General features: G+C 34.6%; 2 pseudogenes; both read left to right on the top strand.

The window, feature by feature from the left end:
* The first annotated feature begins 477 nt into the window (after positions 1–477).
* LOC114716074 (lysosomal Pro-X carboxypeptidase-like) lies at positions 478–3,057 on the top strand (annotated as a pseudogene).
* A 3,292-nt stretch (positions 3,058–6,349) lies between these two features.
* On the top strand, positions 6,350–9,721 carry LOC114716073 (lysosomal Pro-X carboxypeptidase-like; annotated as a pseudogene).
* The last annotated feature ends 3,156 nt before the right edge of the window (positions 9,722–12,877 follow it).

The raw sequence follows: 12,877 nt of genomic DNA, 5'->3' as shown, positions 1-12,877 counted from the left end.
AACAAAACAAAAACTGCGAATCTCAACAAAATAACCAAAAAAACAGAAGACACGTCAAATTAAAATATTAAAATATTAATATCCACTAATTATTTTCTAGAAGCTAGGGACTTCCCATCTTGCGAAAATTCACAGCAAATACATTACTGAGAAGACTAACCGCATTAACATCAAAGAGGAGAGAATATCATTATGCTCTCCTCTTGTTTGAAAATTATATGATAAAGGAAAATCAACTCTGCGAATGCTATCCTTATATAACGCGTGTTCGGCTGTTCTTAACTTCATATTCATATCTAACATACAACAAAACAAGGAGCCATTCTGCTCCTTAATTGCAATGGAACAACCATTGTCATTTCAATGCCTTCTTCTCATCTCTTTCATATTTTCATCTTATTTGACTGCAACACAAACAATCTTCAGTAATCCCAGGTTGAGCCCTATTGGGGACATAACTTTACACGACCACTGCAGCCCTGACAGCAGATGATACAGATACAGAGGACTTGAAAACGTTCTATTTCAAACAGACGCTTGATCACTTCAACTATAGGCCAGATAGCTACGCAACACATTTCACAAAGATATCTGATCAATTTCAAGTACTGGGGTGGAGCCAATTCCAGTGCTCCCATATGGCTTACCTTGGCGCAGAAGAACCCATAGATGATGACCTTAAGGTCATTGGATTTCTCAATGATAACGCCCCTTCCTTTAAGGCGCTCATAGTTTATATAGAGGTATGACATAAACTGATATTTAATAATCCACAGATTCAAAGGTCTAGCATATTCTGATTTTTTTTCCTTCTTCCTTTTCGGATCAGCACCGGTACTATGGGAAATCGGTTCCATTTGGATCCTTCGAAGCAGCGTTGAAGAATGCAAAAACTAGAGGGTATTTCAACTCTGCTCAAGCTATTGCAGATTATGCAGCAGTCCTCATACATATAAAGAAGACACAGAAGGCACAGAAGTCCCCAGTGATTGTTATTGGGGGATCGTATGGTGGAAGTAAGCTCCTCAAGTAATCTTAACAGTTTTCCACATACATAAATGTTCTGCCATTTGCTTGAGTTAAAAAATAATAATAATAATTCTCGGTCTGCAGTGCTTGCTTCATGGTTTAGACTCAAATATCCTCACGTGGCTCTTGGTGCGCTTGCCTCATCAGCTCCAATTCTCTATTTGATAACATCACACCATCCAATGGTTACTATTCTGTTGTCACGAGAGATTTTCGAGTAATATACCATGCTATTCTGTTTCACACTTGCGAATTTTTACACCAAATGCATTAAAAAGAAGCTTCAATGACGATCTGATGTGTATCTTTGCAGGAAGCAAGTGAAACTTGCTATGAAACTATCCTCAAATCCTGGCCTGAAATCGACAGAGTAGCTTCTGAGGCAGATGGCCTTTCCATCCTTAGTCAGCGGTTCAACACTTGCCGGTACAAACACTGCGTCATTGTCCTCAAGCTTTTAGTCCATTAACTCACCTCCTGATTAATTATTGCACTGGAACATTTTTGTAGTCCTCTGAACTCATCTTCTGAGTTGAAAGACTACCTGGAAACGATGTATGCTACTGCAGCTCAATATAATAAACCACCAAAGTATCCAGTTACTGTGATATGTGGTGGCATTGATGAAGCCACCTTTGGAAGTGATATTCTCAGCAAGATATATGCAGGTGTAGTGGCGTATAGAGGTAACGCTACATGTAAAGTCAATGGCCCCATCAATGTGACTGAGACTTCTGTCGGTTGGAGATGGCAGGTTATTTCGCTTACTAAGTAATCACAACTTGACATTTTTATACGCTTTCGCTTCCAAATACCTAACTGTCTAATTTGGGAATGGCATTCTATAAGATAACACAATATAACTAACGAAATGCAGTAACTTCCAAAGTATGTTCATTCCCACAAAAGTTTGAATTTCAACTGATTAAGACAAACTTCCTGAAAGTACACCCCTGAGGCTAAATAGTAAGCCACAATAGCCAAGGTTTAGACAATTATTACTAAATTAAAGATCTCGGTTAGTCGCTGCTATGAGTAATTTTGGTCTATAGTACACCTAACACTTCTATCCTAATATTTCCACTTTCATTTACCATTTAAACTTTCATTTGGAATGATGAATAAGAAAAACACGTGCATGAATGTTTACATTAGCCTTGTAATGATACGAGACTGCTGTTTACTTATAGACATGCAGTGAGATGGTGATCCCTATAGGGCTTGGAAATGATACAATGTTTCAACCTAGCCCTTTCGATCTCAAGAGCTATGTGAGGGATTGCAAGATGAAATATGGTGTCGCACCTCGGCCTCATTGGATCACTACTTACTATGGAGGCCATGTAAGTTTTTGTGTTGTTCTCTTTGTTAACATTCGTGTAGAGTCGTTCTAAAATGTCTTTTTCTTACATCACCTCCAGTTGTGAGGTATTGACACCTATGAAAGCCTCGTTTCTGGTTTAACTGTTGGCATACAGGATATCAAGTTGGTCCTTCAGAGGTTGGGGAGCAACATCATTTTCTCAAATGGGCTAAGAGATCCATATAGTAGCGGAGGGTTAGCAACCTAAAATCCTAAAACTTTACTGTCTTGATGTTTAGAACTATGATTAAAAACTACATTGTGCGAATCTTGTGTTTGTTTTCAGGGTTCTGGACAGCATATCGGACAGTATCGTTGCCGTCCATACAGTCAATGGTATTCTCTTAATCAATTACATCAAATACAAGGATCTCCTATTTTCTATCATTTTCTTTTCCAACATTCAAACAGAAAAGACAGAGAAAAAGAAACACTAGGGTGGGTCCCTTTTGATCGAAAAACGTTGATTTTTCAGGATCTCATTGCTTGGATATTCTGCGTGCAATGCCAAGCGATCCAGAATGGTTAGTCAAACAACGAGAGGAAGAGACTCAGATGATTAAAGGGTGGATCACACAGTACTACGCGGATCTTGGCGCGCTCAAAGTGTACTAAATTTGCAATAGAATACGATGCATTAAAATTGTATCATTATTATTATTAACGAAAAGTGCTCTTTTATCCGTAAAATCAACAATGATTGTCCATGATTTACGGATCGAGGTGTACTGCTCCTTTATCCTTGATTTCTAATGCCAGGGGGGAAAAATAAACAGGTGGCTTTTATATTATCTGGGGAAAAAATGATATAACTATATCTAATTTTAGATGTTTCTGCGTGATAATGGTTCAATTACTTCCTCTTTTTTTTCCCTTCCTTTTACGCAGAGGCTTTATTTCCAAATTTAAAGGATTTGAAGTCAAAATTGCCCCCGGGGGGGGGGGGAGCCATTTTTTCTTCCTTTTACGGAGAGGCTTTATTTTCAAATTCAAAGGATTTGAAGTCAAAATTAAGGTGGGGGGGGGGGACTATTTTTTCTTCCTTTTACATAGAGGATATATTTTCAAATTTAAAGAATTTGAAGTCAAAATTGGGGGGATAGTCTTCTGTATTTTAACAGTATCTCCTATTCTTAATATAAAAACTCGTTTGACTTTTATTTTAATCCTAAATATATGACCCCAATCCACTTTGTCTTTTATATTTATCTATTATTTTCTCAAGGTAATCCTTGTAATAATGATAATTCTAACCAATACACTTGATTAACAGGGATATTTTAGAAAAGACAACACCTATTTATTACAAATAATTAACTTAATTAGTTTTTTAATCTACTTAAATTAGTTAACTAACTCTTATATCAAGGATTAGAAGTAGTAAGAGAGTATTAAAGTTTATCCACATGGTCCAAATAATTTTATTTTTAAAAAGAAAGAAAGAAAAAGTAGTTTTATATTAAAATTGAACTAAATGTTTTTATTTATATGTGCGTATGGAGATACTGGGATGAATGATTTGACAGGGTTCAAGATAAATATCCGAGAACAGTTTTGTATTGGCTTGCATGAAGATTTTTTTAAATGATTATTTACTTAAATTTTCAGGTCTTTTTTGGGTTAAATTTCTGGGGTTTTTCTTATTTACTTGGTTTAGTTGGTTAATGGGTCACATTTTAGTGAACGATTCTTCAAGATTGTCTCAACAACATGTGATTTTGGATCAAGTTCGGACGAAGGAATGTGATGAGCGACATTTATAGATGCTGCAGAAACTGATGAAGGCAGCATGGTACAGTAGAGAAACCGATGATGTTCATGTGTTGTTTTGGTTTTTTTTTTGTTGCGAAAATTGATATCCAGAGACTTAATTAACAGGCCTATTCAATTTGGTATCATTGAAAGGCAGGATGTTGTAGCCCAAATGACGCCATAGACTTCCTTCTTCTTCTTCTTTTTTGACCTGGCCATAGACTTCGTTTTAAACATAAGATTATGAGTTGAAATGTGAAATATTCAAATTTACTATAGTGGTTGGCGCTTGGCAGTGTTATCCCCCTTTAAATTTGCCTTGTATTTAATTTTTGTTTTATCAATGATATGTTTGATCATTATCAGCAATATTCTGATAAGATGGCACTTATTCTAGGAAACACGAGTGAAATTTCGCTCTATTTGAAGAATGAGTCATGTCGGAGTGTTTGGATCTTAATAAAAAAACACTTTTTTAAAAAGTATTTTTATATAAATCAAGATAAAATTCTTTTCACATACTTAGTTAGAATTACTTTTAAAAATTTTCAAACCAAAGACTCTCAAATCACACAGCAGTTTTAAAATTTATTGGTAGGTAACGAGAATGCCTCTAAATATGACCACAGAACGCACTCGGAATCAAAATGTGAAGAGTATATGATAGTGAGTCAACGGATGAAAGATGGATGAGACTGTGGGATCAAAAAGCGTTCCCACTTGGGGTGGTTCGATTATGCCGAGAGCGTTCCCACTTGACAATGGCTTTCTTTAATGGCACCAGCGGGGCCATGCTCCCATGTGATTCACACAAAGCATCCTGTGCGCTGTTCCCTCTCCAAATTTAAAAAGCTGCTTTCACTTTGTTCCCTGTTAACTTGTATCTGTATTATTCTTGCTGGTTTTAAGTTTAAGGGGTTCATCATTACCATAAAGAACAGTTTGCAATTTAATGGGAAAATTAAAGTCAGCTGCATAGCCTAATCCAATGTGACTGATTCATTTTAAATAGGAATATAGAGGCTGATGAACTTTTCACAGCATATACATTTATAAGTGGCCACTTTGATTAATTCATAATCATACCCCCCCCCCCACAACTTGTAGTACTTAATTAACCTCTAATTATCTGTTTACCCGTAGGCTTCTTTCTGTTGTCTGTTCACACCTGAGATTAGATTCAACCACCATCAATTATTCCAAACGCATTATATTATCAGCATGTTCCTGCTGAATCCATTAGTTGACTAATTATAAAGCTCGCTTACTTTTAATCCGTAAAATGAGGTCCTTTATTTTAATAATAAAATTAAAAATACCATCCCACGTGGTTTCTGGATCGCATCGGTTTGTAGTTATCCATCTCCAACTTCTGCCTCGTAAGTCGTAACAATGTTTTGGCTTCATCCATCAAATTTCCAGACCAAAATCACCAGAAGAACGAGAGGTGTTTGGGTAAAAACGGAATTATAGTTTTAAGAATAATTTTAAGATGTATAAAATAAATATGTGAAGAAATTTATTTGATTTACGAAAAATATTTAAAAAAAATATTTTTACGGTTTTCCAAACATCTCTAAATAGATTAAAAGTCTTTTTAAATAGTTTTTTAATCATTTTCTATAATTAGATTATATGTGGACGAAAATCATTAAAACGTTTAGTTATAGAATAATGATATCCGTTTTTTTAACCCTGTTTTCGCACAAAATTGATGAATAAAAACCATTGAAAAATCTTCAAGTGAACATAACCAGTATTCAATTAGGCTCGAAAGAATTAGCTTCGGGTCTTCGATGATAGTAATATAATGCAAAAGGAAAAAAGAGGTTAATTAGGAAAAAAAATGCATTATTATTTTTCCTTATTTTTTTTTACAGCATTACGTGAGATGACAATTTTTCAACAGAACTTGTTGGGTATCAATTTTTCAGAAGAATTTCATTGATATGTAATATATAAAGCCATTTTTCTTTTTCTTTTTATTTATTTTTGAAAAAAGATAGATCAATTGAATTGAGATTCATCAAGGTCAATCAACATTAAGACTTGAGCATACGTCTTCACGGATAAAAATACGTCATTATCAATTTGGACCAACTTAAGCCTTTTTCCAATAATTTAAAAGCTATAATTGTTAATTGTAATAAAATATTGAATTATAGTATACAAACTTTATACTAAAATATGTATGTATTGGCATTGATGCCTTTAACAAAATCAGTACCTGTGGTATTTTATTTTGCCACACGCTCGGCCTCGATTTAATTTAATGGGCTACAGATTATTCATGAAAAATGACGACGTGTATCCAAAGCACTCGCTCCGATTTTATTGATATCCTTATGTGATTAAAGAACCGATCACAACTTGATCAAAAAAAAAAAAAAGATCAACTAATCACAACTATAATTTAAATTGTTGTTGTAATCAAATTCATGACTGCTGCATCATCCCATCTTTCATTTCTTTGCTTTCTGAAACTGCAATGCACCTTCATGACTTTTTAAAAAATGATTATTTTTTATAAAAAGATGATTACTCTAATTAAAACCAAAAACCATGGGGATTGGCGATAGTGGATCTTGTAGGTAGCTACATAGCTATATCCTATACACAACTATTTTATGTTAAAGTGGAATAGCACCTTCTTAGCATAATCCTTTTCCTCATTTTTAATTAATTAATTAGTTAAGCAATGACTTGACTGAATTAATATGAAACTAGAGCTGATTAGAGTTATTTTGGATATTTATGACTATTATTTTATTATGATTTTTGTCTAATATATTAGGATATTTTAATTGAATTATAATACTTAAAATATCTTATCAAATTTTAGATTAATTAGTTAGATTTCTGTGTCATTATCTTTTTAGAATAATTTATATTTTATTTATTTTTATAAACCTAGGGTTCAAAGCCTAATTTGTCAATCTCTTCCTTCTTTCTCTTTGTGACTCCCTCTTTCTTTCTTTTTTTTGATTAAAACATAAGTATCCTCCTATCAGAAGCAATCTTATTCGAAACACTGTCGGGTACTAAATTTAGACATATCTCCCAAGCGGGATTTGAATCTTGGTTCGTCACATTATGAGAGACTAGTTTCTTCTATTAGACCTAGGTCTTATTAGTTCTGACTCCCTCTTTTTGCATGTATATAAGCATGCGCTTCGCTAGGCTACCTTCAACCTTAGTTGAAACGCCCAAGATTGGGCCATGGCTAACCTTATGTGCTCGTTCCAACGGTTTTCCTGGTTCTTCCTAATCTTCTTCCTTTGTGTTGATGCTCTCAGCATTAATCCGAGGTTAGGAATTGCAAGGAAAATCGGTAAACAACGTAAAAAACCACAAACCTCGTCTTCCTCGAATTCGGTTGAGGAGGTCGAGACATTCTACTACACCCAAAGACTGGATCACTTCAACTACAGACCTGACAGCTACGCCACTTTTCAACAAAGGTATATGATAAATTCCAAGTACTGGGCTGGACCTAAATCAAGCGCACCCATTTTTGCATACCTTGGCGCCGAAGAGCCTGTGGACGAGGATATTAATGTCGTTGGATTTCTCAGAGAAAACGCCCCTCAATTCAGTTCTCTTATTGTTATATTGAGGTATGTGATCAGACCAACTCAGATCATATAACTTGGGATAAGTTCAATTAATTTGTGTTGTTTAATTACATATAATATATATATATATATGGCTTCTGAGCAGCATAGATACTACGGGAAATCCATACCGTTTGGGTCCCTGAAAAAAGCGATGAAGAATGCAAATACTCGAGGCTATTTCAACTCAGCCCAAGCTATAGCAGACTATGCTGCTGTGCTTTTACACGTAAAGGAACGTTTGTCTGCCCACACTTCTCCCATCATCGTTATCGGAGGATCCTATGGTGGAAGTAGGCGGCCACACACAACTTATTATTTCTTCAACTATCGTTCAATTACACACACACACACACACACACACACATATGAGGAACTGACTTCATCTGGTTAATTTTCTGGTTCTTATATGCAGTGCTTGCCTCGTGGTTCAGGCTAAAGTATCCCCACATTGCACTCGGTGCTCTGGCCTCATCAGCGCCAATTCTTACTTCAATAGCGTCGCCCCACAAGCCGGATACTATTACATCGTCACCAAGGATTTTAAAGTAATTTGCGTCATTATTTTATTAACAAATACAAGATTAAAAAAATAATGATGTATTAATATTCTGAGCGGTATTGCAGGAAGCTAGTGAGAGCTGCTACCAAACTATACGTAAATCATGGTCTGAGATTGACAAAGTTTCTAAGATGCCTAACGGTCTTTCAATTCTCAGCAAGACATTTAAAACTTGCAGGTTCGTAAGTTTTCTTCTCCACCGTAGATTACAGATGTTTTGATTTCTCACTCTCTCTCACTAAAAATGTTTTTTTCCCTCGTGTTATTTCAGCAAACTGGACAACAGTTTTGAACTGAAGGATTACTTGGATTCAATATACGCTGATGCAGCTCAGTATAATGAACCTCCGGATTACCCAGTCAGTGTGATCTGTGAAGCCATTGACGCAGCAGCAAAGAAAACAGATACTCTTGGCCAAATATTTGAAGGAGTAGTTGTGGCTCATCACGGAAACAAGTCCTGCTATGACACAAACGAATTCAATCTTCCCACCGAAACTGACATAGGATGGAGATGGCAGGTTAAGATTCCAATTAATAAGAAACATGATAAAGCCCCATATAAATACTCTGTATATACATATGCTTAGAGTCTTTGAGCGAATTAATTAACGAAATTATGAACAGAGTTGTAGCGAGATGGTGATGCCAATCGGTCATGATAGGGACGATACAATGTTCCCACCAGCACCTTTCGATATGAAGAGCTTTGTGAATGAATGCAGAAGCTTGTATGGCGTTCTTCCACGACCTCATTGGGTGACAACTTATTATGGGGGTCCTGTACGCACGTTCATATTTTTTTAATAATCACGTTTCGTTTAAATTAATTAATGTCTTCTTTTTGGTCGTTTTCATTTAATTACTCCATGCTTTCTCATATGTCGTCTTCGTCGTCGTCGAATCTCTAGGATTTGAAACTGATCCTCCATAGATTTGCCAGCAACATTATCTTCTCCAATGGACTGAGAGATCCGTACAGTTCTGGAGGGTACAGCTAGTGATAAAAAAAACAATAATTTCTTCCGCCGATTGATCTTCTTTGTGATTGATATCAGTTTGCTTCAATTAGTGACCTTTGATTTTATTTTTTTTTTGGAATGACTCGCAGGGTGTTGGAAGATATATCAGATAGTATCCTCGCCGTGTCCACAGTCAACGGTATTCCTTCACCCTTACGACCAATATATATACACATTTAATGCTTTTTGTAACATGCACGAAATGATATTCTTGAGAGAAAAAAATGGCAGGATCTCATTGCCTGGACATACTTGAAGAGCAACCAAGTGATCCAGAATGGCTGGTGAAGCAGAGAAAGACTGAGATCAAGATAATAAGGGCTGGATCGCCGAGTACCAAGCTGATGAAGTTGCATTAAATAAACAAGTTCATCAGTAACACAACATATATGTAGGCTCTGAAGCTCTGATGAGCGAATTGAGAAGGGGATGTTATAATATTACATGATGATAAAGGAGATATATAAGAACAATAATGTGTTTAGTGTTGAAGGAAATGATGGTGTAAGGAACAAAAGTGAGATGAAGGAAACGTCAAGGGTTTCAAAATAGTGGGTGGCACAATGAGTGGCGAAATAACTATAATGGTTATTTAGACTTGTGTCTTTCTTACGCGGACTCCACCTCCCATCCATATGCGTGCTTTTGAATAAGGGAAAAATGGGAATAAATCCTCATTACAAATTTAATTGGTAAATAATCCATAGGATGATTAATTACACAAACGAAGATTAGTTGCACAAAGTGAAGATGGTTTGCATAAAATTATTTGAATATAAGGTATTAGTTTGCACATAGAGAAGATGACTTGCACATAAGACAATTTTATTTATATAAAAAGAAATTGAGTTACGCATCAAAAAAAAAAAAAATTATTACACACACAAGAAGATAAATTGCACATAAAAGTATCACTTTATTCCTTATTATAGGTCACTTGTATCCTAAAAGTTTATTTGAAAATATAAGTTACTTGTAGTATAATTAATGATATTTTTTCAATTTTATTCCCATTAATTTAATAAAAAATTAATTAATCTCTCTGTCCATCTCTCTCTCAACTTTTAATAAGAGTAAATATGAAAAAAGAAATGGTTAATTTAATGTATTTCTTGATTTACGTTACGGGTTTGAAACATAGTGACTTATAATAAGAAACAGAGTGGTAGCTAAGTCGCACAAAGTCCTTAAATTCTATTGTCAATTAAATTTTAAGGAGAAATTTATCGGTAATTTTCCTTTAAATAACTATTATAGTTATTTAAAAATTAATTAAATTTTAAATAAAATTAATAAGATTTAAGAATTTCTTTGGGGAATATTTTATAATAAGATGGGAGGAATATATGTTGGTGTTTGAGAGGGGGACAGAAGGCCGTTATGCTTCCTTGCAGCGAGCACGCACTAACGAAGTTGTGTGGGGGAATACTCTATAATGCCACACCTATTCCAAACACTAGCTTTGTCGTGACCAAAATAAATAAATAAACGCAGACTTGCCCTCTTATTTTGTGCACGTGTCTGTTGGGGATATTAAGCCTATTTAATTTACCCAATGAGAGTGAAATCCTACACTTGGGTCGGCTACGTGATGTGATGCGAGGAAATTTGAAGAATAATTTATATATGTGTTGACGTTGATGCCTCGTGCCTGTGTCATAAAGGTTTGCTGAATGGATTGCCCAGTGAATAACGAATTACATTATTTGTTCATTTTGAGAGCATATATAATTTTACTGCGTAGACGGCGACGCAGAACAAAAATGGTAGCAATTTTTAATTTTTTTATTGCGTACTCACTCACCATGAGAAGTGTCTTCACATTATTTATGTCTTCATCTTTAATTAGTATTCTTTTGAATATTTTAACTACTCTTCTGATTACAAAAAAAAAGAAGTATTTAGCTACAAAATTCAAATTTTGATATTTGGAAGGGGGGCTGAGTTAAGTTATAAAAGAAATGCAATAAAAATATAAATATTTTACCTTTTCTTTGACTAAACTTCTCAACCTAGCAGTATTCGTTGAAAAAATCCTACTTATTCAGTATATAGATAAGTATTTGATATATGAGATTTCAGTGATATTTCCATCCCTCTAAACAAGCAATAGCTGTATGGAAGACTTGCAGCATCTTCGCTTTTTTTCTATAGGCAGATGGTTAGTTAGGAAAACAATCATTATAGCGACTTGTCGAAAATATATACGCCATATAAATCGTTTAACAAGTTATCATTTCATAACTCATTAATTAATTGCGCTGTTTATTTTTCATGCCCCAAAAACTACACGGAACGGTACAAATCATAAAGAAGGAGGAGAAAAGAAAAAAGAAAAAAGTGGCAACTTGCAAATCTTACCATTCTTGTGGATCAGGGTTTCATCAGTTATTAAAGGCCCATGAGAACTATGGCCATAGCGCTCTCATATCTGCGTGGTGATGATGTATCCCAAAAAAGTGTACGGCAAAGTTGAATAGGGCCTGGGCTGCTTTTGCCACCAGCTCATATAATTTGTCAGAAATCCATGCAACAATAAGTAGTATAACAAATTATCAATAGGAGGAAGGGGTTAAAACCTCAAAACATAGTAAACCGAAGTTTAAATTTTCATTGAGAGAAGTATCCGATAGTATTCAGACAAAATTGGCTACAAAAGAAGGATACTCATACAAGGCAAAAAAAGAAAAAAAAAATATAGGAAAATAAGTCATGAGAAAAAAAAAAGGGGATGAAAACAAATCTGGTTCTCAAAATTCACATAACAGACACACTATATATTGATAGCTTACAAACTACATGGCCTTTTCCAAACATTTCTGGCAAGTGCTCTTCGGTAAGTTTTTCTTAAACGGGAGTGCAGGACCAGCCTATTTGAAGGCAATGGGGACGCTTGCCCATATAATCCCTGGCTTTATTATTGCTCTCCCGACCATGTATTTCAAGGCACCGTGTTCTTTCACGTTAAAGGCCAAAAATTGTTTTTCCAAACGTATAAAAAAATAATAAAATATATTTAAGCTTCTCAGATAAAATTATGGACTCTGATTAAGGCATTCTTTAATTTTTCATTTTTACACTTTCATCAGATTATTTAAGTATACTAAAAATGATGTTCAAGTTGATTTAAAAGGGTGCTTGAATAAAAACCAAACAATGATTTCAAAATAGTTTTACGGTATATAAAGTAAATACGTGAATGAGTTTGTCTCGATTTGTAAAAAAATATTTTTCAGAAATTTTTATGTAATGCCAAATAAAAAAGTACTTTTCAAAATCACTTTTTATAATTTGAGATGATAAATTTCTCTACATATTTATTTCGTATATTATAAAAATATTTTTAAAACTATAGTTTTATTTTCATCCAAATATCCTCTTAACAAATATTAGATATGCTAATCCCACTTACAGATCCGTCAAAGCATGGGGAAGCCTTGTCGCTAGTGAAGTCGACATCCAATGAACGATATGATTACCTTCGGCTCTTGGCTAAACATCTCCATACGCCTGTTATTTTATTTTTTTCTCTTTT

This window comes from Neltuma alba, unplaced genomic scaffold, assembly GCF_004799145.2.
Source record: "Neltuma alba isolate B1F8T4 unplaced genomic scaffold, ASM479914v2 tig00011642_pilon, whole genome shotgun sequence".
Taxonomy (NCBI): Eukaryota; Viridiplantae; Streptophyta; class Magnoliopsida; order Fabales; family Fabaceae; genus Neltuma; species Neltuma alba.
Note: the sequence above shows the minus strand (reverse complement) of the source record. Positions and strands in the feature narration are given on the sequence as shown.